We start from the raw sequence: 11,649 nt of genomic DNA, 5'->3' as shown, positions 1-11,649 counted from the left end.
TCACCCGGCAGAGGGTGCTGAGCACAGAGATACAGAGAGTTGCTGGCCCCGGGAGAGTGCAGACTGCAGCTAGCTTTGAGACGTGAGAGCCAAGGCACCTTCCATTCGTGCTCCCTGAATGACACAGCTCTTGAGCACGTGTGTTGCTGTTGTAGCAATGCTGGGTACTGTCGGTGCAGTACTGGGGTATGCTGTGCAGGGGGTCTGGAACAATGTGTATAGTAGGGGGGCTGAGAGCCATTGAACCAAACTGTAAACCCTGTCTATGATGGGAACCACTTTAAGCCAGAGGATGCTGCTGCACCCCCAATCCCTTTGGTGCTATGAGGGAATATTCCCAGCAAGGTGACCCCTGCTCTTATCTAGGGAGCTGATAGCCACCCACACACCCCCAGAAAAGAGCATGCCCGGACAGCAGATATGCCAGCCAGCCCCGCTCAGCGTTAAGCTCATCAGCAAGTGCAGATTATTCCCCTCCACCCCCATTATTCAGGGAACAAAACACACAGACGCGCCAGCCCCGTGGGTAATCAAATATGGTTTCTGTTCAGAGTCTAACAAATAAACATTTAATCAAAACCTACTTAAGCACTTTGCACAATTAACCTTTTATAGCCCTCAGGGCTGGTATCAGGCAAACCAAACTGGGGGGAAAGGAAGGGACACAACACAAGCCAGCTGAGGCCAGCCCGGGCCCACGCAACCACTCCTCTGCCAGGAGATTCCTCCTCCTACTATCACCTGCCTGGTGTGCATGGGAAGGAAATCACAATGCCAGGGCATGGAACCCCTGGAACAAAAGGGAACATGCCGGCGAAAACCCCTCCCCCAGGTAGCCCTGCAGGGTTCTAGGTAACAGGTTATTACTGGGAATCAGACACATGTGTGGGACTGTAAATTCACATTGTGCTTCACGTGCCATGGCATGTCTGAGAAATGAGCACTGCTGGGGCATGCTCCTAATACCAACACACCATGGTGGTGGTGTGAAACAGGGCCTGCGCTCATGGGACTTACACCAGGAACCTACCAAAGCAAGCTACGCGCTGGTGCAAATCTCCCTCAGGTAGGCAGGCTCGTAGTCGGGGCAGGCCCAGCACGATTCAGCCGGGGAAGGCTCTGAGGAGGAGACAACGGGAGGAGAGATTTCCCAAGGAGGTGAGCTTTACAAAGCGATTCTGCGGTGGATACAGAGGCACTCGGCAGGTGGGGTCAGGGAAACGGCGTGGTCCTGCTGTGATGGTGGAAGCCAAGAACAGGAGTAAGGCAAGAGGACTGGGCGGAGCAGTGATAGGTGGAGGGGGTACAGAGAGAAGGAGCGCAAAGACGGATTTCATCATCTTGCAGGTAAGGCACTGGACTGTGGGTTCAGTTCCTGCATCTGACAGACTCCCTGTGGAGCTTGGGAAGGGGCCCAAGGGGATTGAAACAGGGAGAGCAGTATGGGATGCTGCTAATGCAGAACAAGAAGGGAGCTCACCGCTGCTTTAATGGGGAATGCAGGTTTCCCAAGTGAGGCGCTCCATCCTGAGGAGCTGTGCTATCTCTACCTGCCCCCTACTTTAACCCCAGACCTTGGGCAAACGGCCTGTGGACAGATATCCCAGTGCTCAGCACCTACATTTAGGGGCGAGGATTCCAACAGAGCTCTGCACCCGGTGTGCTGCGCTCTGTTAACGCCACCTAGGCACCAAAATCCATGGCTAGGTTGTTATGTTCAAGGCATACACACACAGAGGGGTTAGATAAAAACACAGCTCCTCTTGCTGGAAGGTTGCAACGCCACTCGACTTTACTTCTTCGCCTTCAGAACGATAACACACAAGATCCCAAAACCTGAGCGAGAGAAAGCAGGCAGCTGCTTAGCGCAGCGAGGCCCAGCTCACCTCACTTTGCTTGAGGCTGACTCTTTCCAGATTGACTCCGAATGCACCCTTTGCTACACAGGCCCCTAGCCTGCAAGCAGGATCGGGAACCTCTCCCTCCCTACCACAGGTAAAGTGACAGCTTGCATTTCCTCCAAGTGGGAGCTGAGCTTTACTAAAAAATCTGGCCTTACCTCTATGCACCTCAGTTTTTCCTCTCTAAAACAGGAATAATGACGCCTCTTCCTTTCACAGTGTAGCTGTGAGGACAGATCCAGCCATGCTATTGTTTATGAGTGTCTCAAACACTTCAGTGAAGTGTGCTGGATAAGTACCTAGGAAGAAGTAGATGAGGATGAGGTCATGTGATGCTTTGTAGGCTCTAAGACCTGGCGGCTTAGATGAATTAGTTAATCAACAGCACACCTTGAGCTAATGAATTCCAGCCTTAGAGCTGAGCAAATCAGGCCCACTTCTTCTGTAACCCCAAGTATCAAACATAAATCTTCCTTTCTTACAAAGCAGTTTGATCTCTCTATTGATAAAGAAACACAACCTGGCAACCCCCGCACAACAAATATACAGTAGGAGTTCTGGAGCACAGCTCGGTCATTTAGATAAAAGACATGCCAAAAAAAAATTTAAAAATCTCTTCTTGAGCTAACAATTTTACATTGTGTTACCCGGGAACAATCATTCCCATCATAATAATACCTTGCAATTATATACAGTGCTATTCACTTCAAAATGAACAGCATTTAATATTATTTCACATCAAAGAGAAAGGTGGGGGAATACTATGTAAAGTAACATTTATTTCTCTTCTATAAAGGACATAAAGTCAGAGGCACACAAGATATCAGAGCTCAGCTCTGTTGTATTCACCTAAGGACTTCTATAGCCCTCATGACCATAGTACCCAAGTGTCTCATAGTCATTAATAGAATTTTATCCTCCCAGCAGTCCTATGAGGTAGCAAGTGCTATTATCCCCATTTCATGGATGGGAAACCGGGGCACAGGGCAAATTAAGTAACTTGGCCAAGGAATTGAACCCAGCTTTCCTGCATCCTAGTCCAGGGAGCCATCCACTAGAGCAGGCTCTTTCACTGAGGACTTGTGGGAATACATGGGATTTTTCTAAACTACACCTCTACCTCGATATAACGCTGTCCTCGGGAGCCAAAAAATCTTACCGCGTTATAGGTGAAACCGCGTTATATTGAACTTGCTTTGATCCACCGGAGTGCGCAACCCCGCCCCCCAGGAGCACTGCTTTACCGCGTTATATCCAAATTCGTGTTATATCGGGTTGCATTATATCGGGGTAGAGGTGTATGTTATCCTTTGGCTGCCTATGCCCTTCAGATAACATCCTTCCTGCCTTAGACTCTGGAGAAGCAGACCACACACTTTCATGATCCTTCTTCCTCTTTTGGTGTGATTTCACTTGCACAGGGACATCGGATTCTGACTCTAACTGCAGTGTGCACAAGTGGTTGAGGGAACAACCTGAAGACAGGGCCAATGCTTCCATTTAGGCCACCTAGGCGGTCGCCTAGGGCACCAGGATTTGGGGGGGCGGCATTTTGCCACCCTTGGCGGCAATTCAGCAGCGGGGTGGTCCTTCCGCGCTCCAGGTCTTCGGCGGCAATTCTGCGGCGGGTCCTTCACTCGCTCTGGGACCTGCCGCTGAAGTGCCCCGAAGACCGGGAGCACAGAAGGACCCTCCCCCCCCGCCGCAGAATTGCCGACGACAACCGGGAGTGCAGAAGGACCCCCGCCTAGGGCGCCAAAAACCCTGGCGCCGCTCCTGCCTGAAGACATTATATCAGTCAACAATAATAGAGATGTAGAAGACCTATGAGCTCTTCCAGTCCATCTCTCCACTAGATGAGCAGAGGCAGAGCAGAGGCTGTTCCCCTTACTTGAGATGATGCATTTTATATTGATACTACCTTTGATCGTAGCCCAAGGTCGAAGGTCTCACTCATTAGTCACTGAAGGACATATTGACTGAGATGTAAGACCAAGGTACTGGCCACTGGGCCACTGAGATCTTCACGTCCATTCCCCCTTCCAAGGCAGGGTAAAGTCCATCTCCAACTATACAATGTGCCGGGGATTCTACTGACTCCACACCTGATCTTAGACAAAGGGCTGAGATTTCACCGGTTGCTTATTAAAGGCTTAGGAAGAGGATATCATAGCAGCATCTTCAGAGGAGATGTAAAACTGAGGTCCTGACTTCTTGGTATATCCTGGCCACCCTCAAGCTACAGGGCACAGGGCAACCTCTCATTATTTGGGGTTAGGAGGAAGTGTCCCCTGGGCAGATTGTTCCACAGCCACCTACTGCAGGGTTTATTGCACCTTCCTCCGAGGCAGCCGGCACTGGCCAATGTTGGAGCTGATACTGGACTAGTATCCTAGTTCCTAAGTCCCTTTATGTATATGAGGGAGCACAGGTATGCAGAGGGAATGCGTTTGGGAGATGTACCAGAGAATTAAATGGGGGAGGTGTATACACAAGGAGGAGTGGCCTGGGGATCTATGTACACACAGGGCTATTCTCCCCTGTGAGTAGCTGGTGTGAATAAGGGGAGCAGACTGGTTTCCTCATGCTTTGATCATAGGAAATTTCCTGGCCTCCCCACACAAGCAGGACGGCGGGTTAAACAGGCTTGGCAGGCGGCGCAAAGTCACAGGAAGCATTTAATGTCTGAACAAACATTCTCTTTTCTATTCTCGGCTGACGATAACAATCAAATCCCCACCTGTGGGTGACGGAGAGCGCTGAGAACAACAGGATCTCTTCCCCTGGCTGCCACACTGGAGTAGGGTGACCAGACAGCAAGTGTGAAAAATCGGGACGGGCGTGGGGGATAATAGGAGCCTATATAAGAAAAAGACCCAAAAATCAGGACTGTCCCTATAAACTCAGGACATCTGGTCACCCTACACTGGAGAGGATCCAGCCAGTCCATAGCAAGCCATGTCCTCTCCCATTTCCCAGAGGGAGTGACACCCTAAGCCAGACGCCAGAAGCAAATGCTCCCAAACCTCTTGCATCATAATCTACTCCCCACATGCTCAGTAAAGGTTTGTGATGGAGTAAAATTTGGATGCACCATCTCAAGCTGTCCTGGCAGCAATGTTCCAAGGTTTTTGCACCCAGCTTTTGGCTCAAGCCGGTCCCCTCACCGGCCATTTCCCCCTCTGTTGCTTGTCCTCGGCATTATGCCCTCCCGGTTGCACAAGCTCCAGGAAAGTAATGGGGAGGGATAAGCTGCTGTGCGGAGTGGAACTCGAGCTAATCTGGTGCAGATGCTCACTTTTAGCATCCTGCTGAGCTAACCCACTTTCTACACCTTGATGTGCCTTTCGCTCAGCAGAGAGCCAAACGCGTGATTATGTTGTAGCTCGGCTGCAGCGAAAAGAGCCGCTAACGCGGCTCATCCGGAAAAAAATAAACACCCCCAGGACCTTTTACATCTCACCTCCAATCTTTACCTCCATCCCTCAAAATTATCAGAGGAGGCTTCAGGGGACCTTGCCCTGAAACTGGGAACATATGTGAATTTTTACCCAGCACTGAGCAGGAACAAATCAGCACGCGGTGTGGCTGTTTGCCAGCAACAAAATGCCTCTTTCAAGGGGGAAAATGGACACACCGAGGTGTCAGGCCTCCTCTAGTACAGCAGAAAACACCTGTTAAGGGCTTAAGTATTAATGACAGGCCTGAGTGAGTGGCATGAAGGCTAACACCTGCATTAGTGCCTGCCCCCCTTTGAAGGTCAATGATGCCAATTTAAATAGCACTAGTGAGAAAAACTTCAATCAAGAGCTGCTGACTCCATCACTTATGTTCAAACTTTCCCCAGTCATCCATGTAATTTAAATAACAGAGGGGATTTTGTACCAGCCAGTGCATGGGAAGGGTTGTTTGAGACATTGTGTATAGGATCTCATAAATGCGCCGCGTTGGGTTGTTTTGTTTTGCTTTGCTTTGCTTTATGCCAGTGTAAGGTTTAACTTTGGAGGTGATGGTAAGAGCTGCAATGCAGGGAGCCTTCCTGCAGGAGGCACTGTGGGAACCCATCCTCCCCAGTGCCACTGGCTAGGGGACAGTTTATAATGGGAAAGGTTTGTACAACACCTGCAGTCAGAGATTCCCCAATATGGGGAAGGATTATCTAATGGTCAAGGCACCAGACTGGGACAACTCAAGAGATCTGGGTTCTATTCTTGCCCTAGACTCCCTGTGTGACCTTGAGCAAGTCACTTCCTCTCTCTCTCCGGCCTCATGCATCCCTCCTCCACTGGAGCAGGAGTCTCCTGTATGCCTTGCCATGAGTATCGCAAGAAGCAAGGTTTCTGGGCCGTGATGTAGATAGCAGAGACTCATCCCACCAGCCTGTGAGCCTGCTGGTAGCACATAATCCCCCAAGAACAGAGCACCACAATCTGCCAACCTGAACGTCCTGTTGTACCTGAGAAGGGAAAGATGCAGAGGCAGGAAGCTGATCTCACGCTGGTGTAAATCAAGAGTAATTCCACTGAAGTCCACATAACCTGGTGTGAGAGGAGTATCTCGCCAATGGCATTGTGAACTCTCAAGACACCTTCTTGTGGCTTCCCAGGAGGACATGTAAGGCTCCATCTCCACCCAGGAGGACCTGTAGCTACCATGAGGCTTTTCCTGTGGGGCTGTGATGCAATGAAATTCCTGGACAACGCAAGCCTAGAAAGCATGGAGGAGAGTTGTGCTGTCCAGCGGGTACCCATTATCCATATTTCACCTGGGAGGAGATAACAATTGAGCATGTCACTCCTGAAAACCAGGAACTCAAAGCAATTTTAGGTGAACTTTCAAAATAATGAACAAATAGCCCTGTCCACATTATACAGCAAATAAATCACACCAAAATGATAGTTGTAATTCCCAAAAGAACACAGAGGATTGATTTTTGCTATGACACTCATCGTGATAAACTGGCACAGCAGCACACAGGCACATCTTAAGTTGCAGCTGGTTAACCCCCATCCATTTATCTCCCATTCCATCTGCACCATCTGTATTTACAGTGCCATTATCATCACTGTTAGCAATGGTCCTGGAAGCCACTCCAACTCATCCTGACACAGCAACCCATCCCCACTGCTTCTCCTTATCAGGGCCGGCTCCAGGCACCAGCCTACCAAGCATGTGCTTGGGGCGGCACCTAGAGGGGGGCGGCGCTCTGGCCGGCCAGGGAGAGCAGGGCCCCAGCTGGGCTCGGCGCCCTCCCCTGCTGCACTCCCCGCTGGGGGGGACGGGGGTGGCGGGAGGCTTTTTTGCCTAGGGCAGCAAAAAAAAACAGAGCCGGCCCTGCTCCTTATCCCACAACAAATAATGGAGCAAGGCCTGAGCTGCACTTGAGAAACTGACCAAACCACGTAGAACCATTTTAACCTCTTAGCACATTTATAAGGCACAGGGGTTAGATCTTCAGCTGATGTAAATTGTCGTGTCAATGGGGTATGTTTACACTGCAGCTGGGAGCATCCTTCCCTGCGCAGGTAGACAGACACACGCTAGCTCTGCTCGAGCTGGCATGCTAGCAAGTAGCTGTGTGGCCAGGGGTAGCACCTGAGTACAAACCCATAGAAATGCCTCAAATGCTTCAGAAGTGTGCTACAATCAGTCCTCCTGCTACTGTCCCATGGTGCTGCACAAATGGCTTAGTGAAATCTCCCAGAGTGCACTGCTTCTAGGAGCTACACTAGGAATTGAAGGATAGGTCCCAAGAGGCCATTTCAATGGCAAAGGTTTAGGACAGCTCTAGTGTGGACAAGGAGAAACCTGCAATGGATCCTAAACAGATTCAACCTGGCTAGTGTGGATACAACACCATGCTTGTGCTTAAACAGGTTCTATACAACCAGACTAGCTCTCTAGTGAGGAGAAGTCCCTGACGACTTATTCTACCATTCTGATATCATTGTTTGCTGGAGGCCTTTGCGTTCATTGGGACAGTAACCCCATTCCTGATACTCTGTTCATCAGATGAGAGAAGCAGTTGGCAACTTGGGTTTTCCCAAACAAAGGAAAAGGAGCCCCTCTTAAGCATGTCTATGTTCCCTGGCTGTACCTAGTGACTTTCATGTTCCCAGGCCAGCCTCAGAGCAGAGAGGCAGAAGATGTAACCTGAGTTCCAAAAGAGAATCAAAGGGAGGTCTAAAATTTTCAACAGGAAACTCAATCCCTCCCCAAAGCACTGGGTTGTTCTCCCAGAAAGAAAGCAGCAGCTGTGACTGTGCGATGAAACCAGCTACATGAGGATAACATTGTTTTCAATTTGCAATTGCATTTAAAAAACTACACCCCTTTGTCGGAGCCTCACCAGGCCCTCCCTCCTCTCCTTTATTTGTCTTACTGCTGTTGCAGTGAAAATGTATTGGCTTTTCGGTTAGTGATTACATATCATCACCTACCCAATTTATAACACCATACCCCAAAGAACAGATGTAATAAAGCCAGGCCAGGAAACAGCAACGCTATAAAACAGAGCAGGCAACTCAGAGGTCCTCGCACGTGTGCAGGAAAGAAAGCATTACACACAGGGGTTCAGCAGGGTCTCACTTTGTGCTCAGAAAGTCAGTATAGGATGTGTGTGCGCGTTGGGTTATCTAATCCAGGAGCTCCTAGCCAAGGGGTCGTAAACAGGTATCAAGGGGTCACAGCCACATGGCCCTTCTTGTATTGCTAAATTGGAGGGGGGGGCTCCAGGGTGATCCCCAGAATGGAAATGGGGGGGCACGAGGTGAGAACCTCTGATCTAGTCCATCTCCCTGACAATGGAGGATTATGAATGTGTAACCAACACACACAAACAGCAGGAGTCTTTTCTTACCTCCGAATTCTTGGTTTACGTCTCCCTCCCCACACATACCACACCACAACTTCAACATCCTCTATATTCCCCAAACGTCCCTACAGAACAGCAAATCACCAGAGCAAGTAATATTCTATGCCCTGGCCAGGACGACAGCTGAGTGCCTTCTTCCATGGCACCGTCAAACCACAATTATCCAGTAGGGGGCACTCTAATGAGAGGCTGGCCAGCACCCTTTGCCGGGAACCAACTTTTCAGCTGAGTTCCCTGAGTTTAATCAAATCTGCCTGGTTTGGATTTGGATCATATAAATCCAGCACATAGGACTGGGGGGAATAAAGCTGGATCAACTATATCTGGAGCTAAATATGGTCTGTACAATTCCTAGTAGGATACATGTTTTAATATCCTGCTGGCTGAACACCCACTCTTATGAAGACACCACACTGGAGGTAAGCCCAGGATGCGCATTAACTAGGGCCCTTTCTTCCTAGGTCCAACGTGCCCTTTACTCTCTTTCAGCTACTTACTCAGCTCTGATCTAATAGGAAGCGTGATGCAAATGCTAAATAGCACTATCTTCAAAGCTCTTTGTAATGCACTCACTAATCCGCACACCACCCCAGCGAGCAGGGGTGTTGAGCAGTATCGTCCCCATATAACAGGGAAACTGAGGCAGAGAGGTTAAGTGATTTTGCTCCGTCCTGGCCATATAAGGGAGTGTGTTTTAATGACAGGATTAGACTCGCTCCCAGCCATGTGTTCAGGTCACCTCTCTGTCTCTTAGGTGGCTTGGGATGAGGGGAACTGTTACTGAAATAAAATTAAAATGCAATGATTCTCCCCGTTCCAAAGCCCTGAACCAAAGAGCTGTTGAATCATGAGAGCCATTTTCCAAGAGGACCTACCCAAAGCAACAATTTATCTTCTATTATTCCTCTTCCAAAGAGACATGAAATCTACCAGCACGACTGACTAATAATAACCAGAGATAGACATAAAACCCCTGGCTCTGATAAACTATGCAGAGGCAAAAGGGTTTAGAACAATGTAGCATCTGTGCATTGATAAAGCCAGCTTAGAAAAGAGCAGGTCTCCATTATGGTGATTCCAAGTTTAAAAACAAATGTGAAGATGCTAACATTTCGTTATCTATAACTGTTTGTTTAATAATCCCAGGTAATAAAATGCATCTCTCGAGGGCTTTGCACAGATAAAGGAATGCAGATCAGTGATAGTTTTGAATCTAGCTACCACGAAGAGTTTCTATTGTTCTCTTTTAGGTCATCAAAGGGGAGAGGGATAGCTCAGTGGTTTGAGCATTGGCCTGCTGAACCAAGGGTTATGAGTTCAATCCTTGAGGGGTCCACTTAGGAATCTAGGCAAAATCAGTACTTGGTACTGCTAGTGAAGGCAGGGGGCTGGACTCAATGACCTTTTAAGGTCCCTTCCAGTTCTAAGAGATGGGGGGAAAATTTCCAGCTCTTCCTTTAACATCCTGGGGTCAGGCTTGCACTAAGAGGGTTTTTGCTAAAATCCAGGGGCCGGACTGAGTGAACTGCAGAGGAGAGCGAGGCGACATTTTTTGGACATATAATTTTTTGGACATTTTATTCAAAGAAAAATGCAGTGTCAGTCGACCCAAAACTACTCACAAATTGGACACAGATTGTTTTGACCATTAACAAACCGGCTGGAGGAAGAGGTGGTGTTGCTGCCACTGGTCCCCACATAACCTTAGGTTATAACACTCACCAGGGATGGGAGAGACCTAGATTCAAATCCTCCTCTGGAGCAGACCTGAAATGGACTTTTTCAATTCACTAAAAATTCTGATAATTTTCAGATTCAGAACGACCACTGACCCAGACATTCAGTTATTCATCCAACTTTGCTGCAGAGACCTGAATCAACGGGCTCCTCTTCACTAGAAAATTAGGTCATGTTAGAGGACGACCCAGAGGAGTCATGTTAACTAGCACAACCTTGCAGCCAGTGTAGGCAAGGCCAGGTCACGCTAAACATCATGTTAGCTCTACTCCTCAAGGTCATATTAACATGACAATAATTTTCTAGTGAAGGGAAGCCCAATGCGATCAGCCATCTGCCACCAGAGTTCTGGTCTAAAATGTCCTGCTGTTGCCACCACCAATTCAGCTCCACTAGCAGTAGCAATGGTGGGAACTCCACTGTAGACAGGGGTCCAGGCAGCCACTGGCATCTGCACCTCCAAGGGTGGGATTTTCAAAAGCATGTAGGTGATTTAGGAGCACAGGTCCAAGTGTCTTTCCCTGAGATATAGCATTATATAGTCCCACTGACGGTCCATAGGGCCTGTGCTCCTAAATCTCTTAAGCTCTTTTGAAAATCTCACCCCAGGTCATCTAACCCTGCTCATATCAGGTCTCCACAACATGGTGCTTAAAACCCCTCGTCTGCAGTAGGGAATCCAGTCTTGTTACCCTAGTATAAACAAGGCCACTGCGTGTGCTTCCAGGACAAGCTTGAACCAACCCACCACTTTTCGCCAGCGTGAATTCACGTGAAAAAGTAAACAAAGCAAATCACATAGGAAGGATCAAAGTCCCTGTAAACGGAAACCAAATCTGTTGGGATGGTGACTTAGGCGAGGAGTGATCTATGGATGATGAAAGCAGCCCCTATTGTGTTATATGACACATACATGCCTACATCTGATATAGGCTCTGGGGAAAGAGTCATATTAAACAGCAAAAAAGTTTGAATAAGTCTTGAGTTCAGGGTCTGATGCATTCATTGACCTAAGCCCTTGCAAATGTTTGGCAAACATGCCCTAAGGAGGTTGTAAATACAATGTAAAATACAACCCTGTATGCAGTACCAACACAAGGCCTCTGGCGCCTGTACACTCAGAGGGTCTAATCCTGG

At 48.6% G+C, this 11,649-nt stretch overlaps 1 long non-coding RNA gene across 1 annotated transcript in view; it reads right to left on the bottom strand.

The window, feature by feature from the left end:
• Positions 1–4,680: 4,680 nt before the first annotated feature.
• The window catches only part of LOC128832339 (uncharacterized), a 43,284-nt gene continuing 36,315 nt past the window's right edge, over positions 4,681–11,649 (bottom strand). Inside the window, exons 4-5 of the long non-coding RNA XR_008443967.1 lie at positions 6,358–6,666; positions 4,681–4,760 (exon numbers count right to left, since the gene is read on the bottom strand). This is a non-coding gene — a long non-coding RNA (uncharacterized LOC128832339). The remainder of the gene's footprint in view (positions 4,761–6,357; positions 6,667–11,649) is intronic.

Source organism: Malaclemys terrapin, chromosome 2 (genome assembly GCF_027887155.1).
Source record: "Malaclemys terrapin pileata isolate rMalTer1 chromosome 2, rMalTer1.hap1, whole genome shotgun sequence".
Taxonomy (NCBI): domain Eukaryota; kingdom Metazoa; phylum Chordata; order Testudines; family Emydidae; genus Malaclemys; species Malaclemys terrapin.
This window is presented reverse-complemented; position numbering and strand designations above follow the sequence as displayed.